The following is a 13,178-nucleotide window of genomic DNA, read 5'->3' on the forward strand; positions in this document are numbered from 1 at the left end:
ATGGCACTTTCAATATTCTCCTCCAATACCATAACTCAAAAGCATCAATTCTTCTATGGTCTTCCTTATTCACTGTGCAGCTTTCGCATGTTATTGAAAACACCATGGCTTGGGTTAGATGAACCTTAGTTCTGAAGCTGACATCTTTGCTCTTCAACAATTTAAAAAGGCCTTGTGCAGCAGATTTGCCTAATGCAATATGTCGTTTGATTTCTTGACTGCTGCTTCTGTGAGTGTTTATAGTTGATCCAAGAAGAATGAAGTCCTTGACAAATTCAATGTTTTCTCCACTGATAAAAATGTTGTTTATTGATCCAATGGTGAGGATTTTTGTTTTCTTTACATTGAGATGTAATCCATACCGAAGGCTGTGCTCTTTGATCCTCATCATTAAATGTTTTAGGTCAGGAAGGGGTATTTTATGATATGTATTTCAGAGAACCTGAAATTCATATTATAGCAAAATTTGTGCATATACACAAAGAAAAACTGATAATGAAACTCGAATTTGCTTAGGACAACCTCGCCTGTTAATGTATTGAAATAAGACTGGTGATGATTTTGAACAGTTGTTTCTTTTGATCATCTTCTAATATTCTTCCTTCTTCCTCTCTCTCCCACCACTAATCATTTTTACTTACTCTTTCCAAAGTAATGTTCCTAGTCTTTGCCTTTCTCTGTGATATTGCACTGCTCAGAAGACCAAAGGCAGAATTTTGAGCATAAAAATAAAAAGGGTTAAGAAAGAACAAATTATGAAGGGCCAGTGGAGTGGTGCTATAAAATCAGAACCATGAGCTCTGAAGTTCAAACCCACCAGCCTCTCATCAGTAACCCTATGCAGAGTTGCTATGAGTCAGAACTGACTTAATGGCACTTAACATCAGCCAAGATTAGAGAAAAATCAGGGAAAGAACTAGAAAAATATTAACCAAAGATGGTTTCAGGATATAAAGCATATAACAAAGTGTCAAATATTGAAGAAAAACAGAATACCACAGAACTCAGGAAAGACCTCTGGGCCTAACAGGTATTTACAATTTTTATTGGTGGTATGTAGGATAAAGTGCAGAACCACAAGGTTGGCTTGAATCATAAGATCGGCAGTTCAAAGTCACCAATCTCTTCGGAAACCCTATACTCACTGTGAGTTGGAACCAACTAGATGGCACTTAACAACAACATGGGCATAAATTATGCAGTTTTTAGTAGTAGGAATCTTCTGTTCTAGGGCGAAGTTTAAGGTGTGTCAGAAGATCACCTGCATGAGAATCAGGGAGCCTGTTAAAATGAAGTTATCTGGGACCCACCCAAACTGACAAAATCTCTGGAGTTAAAAATGTATTTCTTCAACAGTATTCCCACGTGATTCTGTGTACACTGGAATCCTAGAACCCTTGTTACTCAGATTGAAGCCCAGACTTCTAAGGTTGTTATTGAGGTGCCACAATCTTCTCTAGCCCAATCTTCTAACCTTTTCTTCCACTAATTCCCCTATTGAAATTATTCAGCATTGCTCTCCTTGTATGTTTTGTAGATCATGCCCTTCACTCTCTTCTTCAAATCCATTGTTGTTCAAGGCCCAACTCAAGTCAATCTCTTCTGACCCCATAGTAATTTCTCTTGCCTCTACCTTCCTCAGCTTTATTTTGGCACTGACACTCATGATAAAATTTATTGTTTTTGCTTTGTTTTGTTTTGTTTTGTTTTTAGTGCTTCTATATCTTGAGGGGAACATTGATAGCACAGTGGTTAAAGTGCTAACCAAAAGGTCAGTGGTTCAAACCCACCAGTTACTTTATGGAAGAAAGACGTGGCAATCTTCTTCCATGAAGACTACAGTCTTAAAAACCTTATCGGGTGGTTCTACTCTGTCTTGTGGAGTCACTATGAATCAGAACCAACTTAATGGCAGTGAGTTTGTCTTGACTGCAAGTATAGAAGTAATATTCAACAGAACCAATATAATCGTGGGCAGACATGGTATGGTATAAATATTTTTATTTTCCACAATACTTCTATGTTGTTTTGTTAAGTGTTGTCTAGTTGGTTCTGACTCATAGTGACCCTGTATAGGGTTTACAAGGCTGTAAATAATTGCAGGAACAGAAAGCCTCATTCCACCACCACCCCCAGAACAGTTGGTGGTCTTGAACTGTTGACCTTGTTATTAGTAGCCCAGTGCTTATCCTATAAAGCCACCATGCTTCCATCAGTACTGGCATATTGTCCATGTTCAACAATTCTCAGTAAATATTACTTGAATTCATATGGAAATATCTCAGTGGCCAGAATATGCTTGACTTTGCTTCAGTTATGTCAGTGCTTCACGTATTCATTTGTCAACCGTTAAGGAGTAGACAGAGGTTGAAATGTAAAGAAAGCAAGTCTAATACAACTTTGCCTTACTTTAATATAATAGATGACATCAGAAAAACTGGAGGTAAACTAACACAAAGGGATTTTGTTTGTTTCTATACAAATGTGGGAATTGTCATTCCTATTTTTATTAATTTATTAAATCAAAATGCTCACTTTGCATTTATTCAAGTTCAATCTTTGCTATCTTTCTAGTATAGTATAGCTGGATTTATGTAGTAGCTCTATACCTGGAAAGGAATAAAAAAGGGAACCATTTAAAATTACATAAGAAAAATGCAATTTCATTTTTTAAAAACCTGTGTTTGAATTATAAACTTTGTAAAGCAAATAAAAATGTTTTCATTTATAAATATTAATTACAATATGCTTTATTAGGGCACTTTAGATAACTTTAAGGTCAGTGGTTCAAATCTATCAGCTGCTCTTCAGAAACCCTATATAGGACTGCTATGAGTTGGAACCGACCCAATGGCACTTAACAACAACAACATATTTAATTACAAAATTAAATGCATCACAAGTAGCCAACTTTTTTATAAATATGAGTCCACATTTTATTGGACTTCTGCAGTTGAGTGAATTATTTGCACTAACTGGACTGCCAGTATTTTCCTCTTAAAACATTTAATAAAATTTGACCTATTACATCAGCCATTTTTCTGACTGTTAAAAGAATTTATGTAGAGAATGCACCACACCCTATGTAACAGTATCTGAGAACCATTCACTAATATCGTTAGAACCATTTGGGGCTGGGAAAGTAAATGAGTACTTTACTTTGAGATAGAGACAAGAGTCCAACCATGCTAGCAAAGATGCCATCCTTAGCTCCAACTTTGAGAAAGTGTTCACTTAGCTTTGTACTAATATAGATAAAGTCAGGCATATTTTCTATTCCTCCCATTCTTTTGATTTACTTTGCAGCCCCAAGGTGAGTTTCTTTATGAGCAGATTTTATCATTTTCAAAGTTTCGTTTGCTTAGTTCCTGGATTATTTTTCTCCTAATTACATGCAGATAGTCCTCAGGACTTTTATTTCTTTCCATAATTACCCTTTTCCCTGCACATGTTGAAAATGGTCTTCTAATATTTGCTTAATATTGTAGGTAGTTGTTCTCCACTTACAGATTGTCAATCTCTAGATTCTGCAGATTAACAATGGAGCTTGTGTGAAATACAAACTGCTCAAGATAGGAACCCTAACTCAAGAAATTTACCATCTAGTGAGGGTACATATTGGGTCCTGCTGTGGCGCTATGGGATAAAGCACTGGACTATAACGTTAGTTTGAACCACAAGGTCGGCAGTTCAAACTCACCAGCCGCTCCTTGGGAACCCTTTACAGTGTCACTATGAGTCAGCACAGACTCAACTACATTTAACAACAACAACAAGGAGACATAATAGGTAAAGAAATGGACTAGATAGTATGGTCAGAGAGGTAGGTGGAGAAAGCAGAAGTGAGTGGAAATGCCAGTTTTAGGAACTGAGGAAGTAGGTGAAAGCATCATCTAGTTAATACCCATATATGATCGATCACTTAGATTCTACAACTACCTTCCTACTATATTTGCTATGGGTCGGAACCAACTTGACAGGACTTAACAACAAAAATATGTGCTTTTATCCCATATCATCTAGATGACCATTCCGAGAATTCCTGTCCTTTCCTCTCATTCTGTCCCAACTGATTAGCTTCCTCCCTCTGAGACTTAAGTCGTGTGTGAGCCTGCTGCATTTTACCATGTGTCCAGTTTATTTCGCTTTGTAGGGAAGCCTCTCTACTTAATGTGCATTTCTTTAAAGAAAATTCTAAAGGGTGGTCCATGGGAGGAATGATCCTTCCCCCTTCAATTAGGTTCATTAATTATCCTTGAAAGTTTGTGCCTTTGAATGAGGAAGAGTCGATTCTTAACTGACCACTATGATTTGTTCAGCTTTCCAGCAATTTATCAAAGTATGACCTGAGGACAACCTGAAGTCAAACTACTAGAAAAACTTGTTGAAAATGCATCTTCCTAGATCTCACCCTGAATCACAGTAGCTCAACAAATCCCTCCCGGAATTTAACATAAAATTGTGTAAATTGTATGTGATTATTCGTAAGACCCCTTTCAGTTTACCATTTTGTGAAACTATGAAAACTGAATTTTATAAAGTAGAAGTTGGCTAAACTTTAATTAAAAGAAATGAAAAATGTGTAGTTTTGTCCATTTGAACTAGAGTTTTAAAAAATTCAGCTATTATTTATTTATCAAAATAGCTACATTCTTCTTGTCTGAGTTTTCATTTGTTTTTTAAATGCTAAATCATAGAATGAGCTTCAGGCATTTCACACAGCCCTTTGCCATTTCATAGTTTTGTGTTTCCTTGGTGATTCTAGTGTTCATAGTCTGTAAGGTCCACTTGGAGCTTTTGGCACTTTGCATTCTTTCCCCATTGCTGGTAATATCCTTTCTTTCCCCACTTGTTTTCTCAGGGTTCTGAGTTGGCAGAAGTTACTGCAAGTTTTAAAACTGTAATGAAAGAGAAAAGTATCTGGTTGTCTCTAAGCAATGATTAAATTCTAAGCCTTCAATCTCCTTGGTGTTGGATAACTTTTTTTCTATTATAAATGTGGGTCTTATTTTAGCCTCAAGAGGATTTCAGAATATTGTGTACAATGTTACTCAGTGTTCCTGTTATTATCTTATAAATAATGATAATGAATATATCCTTCATCCTTTGACAATAAATATTTTTAAATTAAAAAAAATTTTTTTGTAGTGGTAACATCATTTGCTATTTGTTCAACTTTCCCCAAAATTTTATTGCACATCCTAATTTACTGATATTATGTGATCAGAATAAAGTTGATTCACATTCGTGTTTTTATCCTAAAATGTGTGTAGGATTATAGTAACACTATATTAATTCCTTTTTACCTTAATTTAGAAATAAGACCATAAGAAATTACACAAGTATTTTAATACCAGGCCAGTACTACTTTCAGTTTGATTAATATTTGACATTGCATCAGATACTTCAGATCTACTGTGTGCAGAGCACTGATAAGTATATTGCATTGTAGTTGTTGTTAAGTGCCACTGAGTCAATTCTGACCCATAGCGACTCTGCATAAAGTTTCCAAGGAGCAGCAGCTGGTGAGCTTGAATCACCGACCTTGCAGTTCAAACGACTTTGCAGTCTGATGCATTAGCCCACAGTGCTACACCAGGACTCCAAGTATATAGCATAGTTCCTAATATTAAGTTTACAACAGTGACTTCTGGATTACACAAAAATCATTAGGAAAATTATTTGGATTTTAGCTCTTGTAAGAGTTTTTGTTTGTGAAACACTCAGATTTAAAAGGCCTACTGTTTTTAATAAGAATGGTTTCACTGTGGTTAGGTGTTGGGGTGCTAACTGCAAGGTTGATGGTTCAAACCCACCATCTACTCCACCAGAGAAAGATGAGGCTATGTGCTCCAAGATTTACAGTCTTGGAAACACTTTATAGGGTTGCTTTGCATCAGAATCAACTCACCAGTGGGTATACCAGTCCTGGGAAACACAAGCGATTTAAAAATATAAAGCATGTTCCTTTGTTTGTGAATTCATATTTTTATATATTTTGGAAGGAAGGATGGGACAAGGAATATAGATTTGCGGATTAACAGCATTTCAGTGGTAGTAGGAACTACCAAGTAAATAACATGGACTAGCGAGAATTTGTAGAAAGAATGTCAAGAAAGAAACAGTAAAAAACTGAATATTTCTTATTAAGAGACTGACAAGGGGAGGAGATGAGAAATAGCAAAAAAATTCAAAGAGAATAACCACCTGAAAGGCAGTTAGTTGTTTGTTATTAGGTGCCATCACATCTGACTCATTACAGCCTTATGCACAACAGAATGAAACACTGCCTGATCCTGAGCCAACCTCACAATTGTTATGTTTGAACACTTGGTGCAGCCTCTGTGTCAGTCCATCTCGTGAGTCTGCTTTTTCACTGATGTTCTACCAAGCATAATGTCCTTTTACAGTGGACTGGTCTATCACGGTCAACATGACCAAAGTATATAAGATAAAGCCTCACCATCCTCTCTTCTGGAGTCCTGGTGTGGCACTATGGGTTTATGTGCCAATCTTCAAAGTCACTTTGAATCTTAAGGTCGGCAGTTCAAGCTCACCAGTCACTCCTCAGAAACCCTATACAGGGTTGCCACATCACTACAGCAATAACATCCTCACTTCTAAGGAGCATTCTGGCTGCATTTCTTCCAAGACAGATTTGTTCATTCTTTTGGCATTCCATGGTACTTTTAATATTCTTCACCAGCACTTTAAATATATCACTTCTTCTCCAGTTTTCCTTATTAATTGTTCAGTAAAACGAAGACATTCTATTCAAGGAGAATGTGGTTAACAACATCCAATTTATTAGAGAAATCAAATAGGAAAGAACTTTAGAAAAGAAAAAAAAAGCCATTGGGATTGGCAAGTAGGAGATCACCATACCATTTTTGAAGGAACCCTAGAGGCATTGGGTTGCTAACCACAAGGTCTGTGGTTCTAGCCTAGGTATTGATCCAATGGAGAAAGATGAGGCTATTTGCACCCATAAACATTTACAGTCCAGAAGTCCAATACAGGGTTGTCATGAGTTGGAACGGACTTGATGGCAGTGGGTTTATAACATTATTGAGTGTTGAATGACTGCTCCTTTGGATTATGGAAGCCACATTTCTTAAGGTTTAAAGGGGTTTGTGGTGCTGTAGGACAAAGCACCGGACTACAAGGATGGTTCTTTTCAATGTTCTTTGAGTTTGTTGTTACTGTTAAGCACCATCAAGTCAGTTTAGGGAACAAAAAAATCTGAAGGGTACAACATCAGGGCTGTAGCGTTAATAGGATTAGGTTTCCCAACAAAATCCGTGTAGGATAGTCCTTGCTACCCTTGAAGAATGAGCTGGTGCATTGTTATGATAGAAAAAAATTCCTTGACATAACTGTCCTGGACTTTTTATCACCAGTGTAGATTTTAGACTTCTGAACTTCCTAATAAGTCCCGTGATTACTCTGTGTCTCTCATTATCCATTTGGAATCTCAAAAACAGTTGCCATAACCTTCTGAACTGACCTTTCTGCCTTGAATTTAACTTGCCCAGCAGATCCCCTGGGAAGCCACCATTTTGATTGGACCTTGCTTTCTGGATTGTTGTTGTTGTTTAAGTAAAGGATTTCCAAGGGGCGGCTGAGTGGTTTGAACCTCCAACCTTGCAGTTACCAGTCCAGTGATTATTCTACAGTGCCACACCAGGATTCTTGCACTCTGGATAACATTCATAAATCCAAGACTCATTCTCAGTTACCACTCATTCCATAAAATTATTTTCACTATCTTGCTTAAAAATTTGGTGAGAAAATCAGCTCTTTGATGTAGCTAATCCTGACACATGACATTTTTTTAAATATCTTATTTTCTTAAGGCAATATTCATGAAACTAAGACAAGTGTGTTACCAAGAGACCTTGTCTGCAGCCATCTATTGATTGCAGAGATATATTTACACATGTTTTATTTGGAATAAACCCATGCTTGTGTGAAATGGAACCCTCTCGTATTGTTTAGGAAAGAAGAAGCAAAATAGAGACAAATTGGAAGTGCTATGTAACGTTAATACAGTCTTTCAAGTTTTAGATATCAGGTTTAAACATGGTAGTCTGGGAGAAAACATCTGGGTGTCTTCTCTAAATCTAAATTACAATGAGTTCTATTTCAGGATTGGAAATACATTAAGGGCTTGTTCTAGGATGACCATACATTTAGTTCCAGTTCATCACTCCAATAAAACCCTGTACCCATTAGTAGTCACTCCCCATTTTTCTCTTACTTCCAGTTGGTTGATTATGTCCCATGGAGTCAGTTCCATACAGTCGTTGCGACCCTGTATAGGGTTTCAGAAGCTGGAAATCTTTATGGGAACAGAAAGCCCCATTTTTCTCCTGTGAAACAGCTGATAGTTTCGAACTGATAACCATAAGGTTAGCAGCCCAATTCATAACCACTACACTACCAGAGCTCCTTACTTCCAGCCCCTGGCAACCATTAATCGACTTTCTGTCTCTATGGATTTACCTACTCTGGATATGTCATGTAAATGGAATCATGTAATACATGAATTTTTATGTGTGGCTTCTTTTACTTATCATAATGTTTTCAAGGTTCATCTATGTTATAACATTTATCAAAACTTCATTCTTTTTATGATTAAATATTATCCTGTTTATGGATTTACCACATTTTATTTGCTGATTTTTGGACATTTAAGCCCTGGTGGCGCTGTAGGATAAACTGGACTGCTAGCCACAAATTCAGTGTGTTCAAATGCACTAATGGTTCTGCAGGAGAAAGATGAGGCTTTCTGCTCCCATAAGGATTTATGGACTCAGAAATAGTGTATAGGTTCACTATGAGTCAGAATTGACTCAATGGCCATGGGGTTTGTTTTTGTTTAGGGTTATTTTTACTTCCTGGCTATTATGAATAATGCTGCTATGAAAATTTGGTTACAAGCTTTTGTGTGGACATATTTTAAATTCTCTTGGTTGAATTCCTACAAGTGGAATTATTAGATCAAATGCTGTAGCCCTAGTGTGGCATTGTGGGTTAATGTGCTAGACTGCAAAGTTGGTTTGAACCACAAGGTCAGTGGTTCAAGCTCACCAGGTGCTCCTCAGGAACTCTACACAGGGTCTCTATGGGTTGGAACCAACTCAACAGCATTCAACAACGTTTACTCTATGTTTAGCTTTTTAAGGAACTGCCACACTGTCTTCCAAAGCAGCTGTAGCATTATATGTTCTCATTTCAATTTCCAATTTCTTCACTTCCTTACCTCTGTTATATTCCTCTCCTTCTCTTCTCCCCATCCCACTATAGCTATTCTATTAGAAATGAGGAGTCCTTGTGTACTGGAGCTAATGGTTAACCTGCTTGACTGCTAACCGAAAGGCTAGATGTTTGAGTTCACTCATAGGCAACTCAAAAGAAAAGAAAAGTGTGGCATTCATTCTACTTCTAGAAAATTAGCCATTGAAAACCTTATGGAGGACAGTTCTACTCTGACACACCTGGGGTCACCATGTATTGGAGTCAACTCAATGGCAGCTAGTTTGGTTTGGTTTGGTTTACTTAGTGAGTATGAAGTACTATCTCATTGTGGTTTTCATGTGCATGTCTGTAATGACTAATGATGTTGAGTATCTTTTCATGAGCTTGTTGGTCATTTGTAGATATCATCTTTGGATAAATGCCTATTCAAATCTTTGCCCATTTTTCATTTTTTAAATGTAGATAATAGGAGTTCTTTATATATTTAGGATCCTAGATCCTTGTCAGATATATGAGGAGACTTAAAAACTTACAGAAAATTTGAATTCAAAGATAATTTATTTGTTTCATGAACTTTTTTAAACACCCTTGTATCATTTGTGAACTCTAAAAAGGTAATTTTGTGGGTTATCTTTTTACTTTTTTGACAGTGAATCATGAAACTTTTTATTTTTTATTTGTACATAATTTCTTTTCTTTCTTGCTTTAGATGTCATATCTGAGAACTCAACATATTTATTAACAGCTCCCTCTGTCACTCATAAAATCTCAAAAGTGTCCCAGTAGACAATAAGTTATATGTCCACTGTACTAATAATTCTTTAATTCCAGCTCAGGACAATAGGGAATAGGCAACTAGAAACCCCTAAACAGATGAATGAGTGAGTACTTATCTCACTGTAGTCAGTGCCACACTATTTTTAAATATCTTTATTTCTTAAGGCACATTAATGAAAGAAACTAAGACAAACATGTTTTATTTGGAATAAACCCATACATGTATGAAATGGAATCCTAATAGTAATACTTTTTTTGCTTAATGATTTCAGACTTAAACATTTTGGCCTAGGAGAAAACATCTGGGCATCTTCTCAAACCCTAAATTGCAATGATTTCTATTTTAGAATTGGAAATACATTGAAATCTATCATTTGACTTCTATCTGCAGAAAATCTGCCAGTAAATGTAGTTGTCATTTTATATACTTATTCAACACATTTATGTTGAGTGCCCACTCTATGTCAGGTACTTTTCCAAAGTGGGAAGTAGCAGGGAGAAATTGTACCAGAAAATTGCGAAGTGAAAATTTTAAAAAATGTTCTAACTTTAAGGAAACAATTCAACAGAGGATAATGAGAATGATTGTACAACTCAAAGAATGTAATCAATGTCACTGAATTGTGTATAAAGAAATTATCAAATTGGTGTATGGTCTGCTGTGTATATTCACAACAAAACAAATCAAACTGTTAAAAAAGTAATAGATTATGGCGATGGAAAATCTGGTAACAGCTATTTGTGATGGTTACACAGCCTGAATGTAACTGATGTAAATAAATTGTACATATGAAAATGTGAAATTTGCAATTGTTGCTATATTTTTTATAATAAAAAGCAATAACCGTGTAGCCATGGCAATGAGGCAATATATGATAGGATGAATATCAAGCTAATGATCTCCCATGTAAGCTATCACATAATTCACAATAAAACATTTTTTAAAAAATGTTTTCCCTTTGTGTGTGTTTTTGAAAGCAATATAACAATTTAAAATATTGGAAAGAAAAAAGCCCATAATCCCATGATTTTTTCCTTTTTATTTATTCCCTTATAATCTTTGTTTATAATCATATACATATTTTATCATAGTTCAGTTAGCAGAAAATAATTTTTATTTTGCTCTTTTTTTAGCTTAACATTTTTTCCATAAACATTTTTCTTGAGTTTGGCCTCTAAGTACAAGAGAGAGGAAGTAGACAAAAGGAGAAAATGTGTAAGTCAATACAGTATTATTAAGATGAAGAAGTATGGTCTATAAATGGATTTGTGCTCTGGTCTGTGAATGCCTGTCCTTTGGCAAATTGAATTCAAGAGTATATAATTCTATTCCAAATTATTAACTTTTTTCTTTTCCTGATTTATGACTCAGCCTCCACAGATTGTCTTAATCACATTATGTAGTTAATTTCATTTCTAGCTGTTGTTTATACTGTTCAGATAGATATTTGCATCGGATAAGGTTCTATCTAAATTTGTAATTAATTAAGGGTTGACAAATAAACTAATATTTATTTCAACAATAATGTGCCCTTAACAAGTTAATACTAGATCTATATTCATAAAAACAATAGTGGATAACTGCCATAGGTCTTTTTTTTTCATAATATGTATATAGCGTTTTGTAGTCCTGATGTGGCACTGTAGGATAAAGCACTGAACTGCAAGGTCAGCTTGAACTGCATGGTCAGTGGTTCAAATCTACCAACCACTGCTTGGAAACCCTATACAGGGTCACTATGGGTCAGAACCAACTCAATGACACTTAACAACAACAACATATACCTTTTCATCAAATATAATAGCTCAGCAAAAACACTATTTATCAATAATGTCGAGTTTTAATAGATATGTTTAATTTCTTGAGCTAACCAAGTCATTTTAAATCATGAACATTTTTGTTTTAGTATTATTTGTGTGCATATTATTCCAACATATTTTATTTGTAAGTGAATTATCTTTCTTCATCAGTTTTCACATTTAAAATATATTTCCAATTGCTGAATAAGGTTTCCATGAGATGTTTTATATGCTACTTGTAAAGGATGAAAGATTCTAAGTGAAAACACCAAATTATCTTCTTATCAACTATCTACAGATAGTTGACTTGCCTAAGGAACTTGCAGCTGAAGTTGAGAAACCTGTTCCATTGCTTGCGTCTTGGCTCTCTTAAAGAGAACTGAGCCCATTTTGCCCTTCACCTTGATAAATTAATTTAGTGAGTAATTTGGCTAATGGTGGTGTTTCCTGTGGTTCTTGTCATGGGCTTTCTGGCAGGGAAAAATCGACAAGCAAACCAAGGACTCTCTTCTAATTCCTCTCAGCCTCATTTTCACTGATTCCCCACAGACTCTCTCTCCTCGACTTGTTCCTGAAGTCTCTCCGGATCCTGTCATCCAAAGCCTGCTGTCCCCTGGCCACTGCAGGTTTCTTACTGCATGATCCATCCCCTTTCCACTGAAACCTTTAGTTCTGCTTCTCACTCCTTTCATGGTCACATGCTCTTTGTCTTCCAAGGGGGAAACTGTAAGAGGAGATTTCAGGACTTTCTCTTCTACCTCATTTTACAGCATCTTCACGTTGATCTCAAGTCTCCAAGCAATTCTTAAGAAAACCAGAGAAATTATTCTAACAATAAGATCTAAAGCCAGATTTGATAAGAAAGGCAGGCTATAGCAGAGTATGGGAAATAATAATTTTAGGTCTCTCTTCAACCCTTACTAAGCATTCCTACCTATGGGTTGGAGAAAATAGTTTTTACGCAGCATGGTAACAGATCATATAGTAACTCTTCTCTCCTTCAAGCCCATATGATTGAGTGTTAGCAACATTATGCTTAAGACTATATGTTATATGGCCAATGGTAATAAACACTATGAATACAAAATTTATATGCCACATGCATATATGTAGCAGGTAAAAAAAACAAAATAAATAAAAATAGCTGTCACATGGGAGTGTAGGATTAGGTTTCCTTGAGTTTGGTTTTTGTTTTGTTTTTTAATGTTTTATTGTGAATTATGTGATAGTTTACATGGGAGAACATTAGTTTGATATTCATCCTACCTTTCCCCCTCTGGGTCTAAAGTCCCCAGCCGCTCCTTCTCTCCATGTCATCATCTCTGCCTCCATCTCCAGCA

The sequence above is a fragment of the Chrysochloris asiatica genome, unplaced genomic scaffold (genome assembly GCF_000296735.1).
Source record: "Chrysochloris asiatica unplaced genomic scaffold, ChrAsi1.0 scaffold00017, whole genome shotgun sequence".
In the NCBI taxonomy this organism is placed as follows: Eukaryota; Metazoa; Chordata; class Mammalia; order Afrosoricida; family Chrysochloridae; genus Chrysochloris; species Chrysochloris asiatica.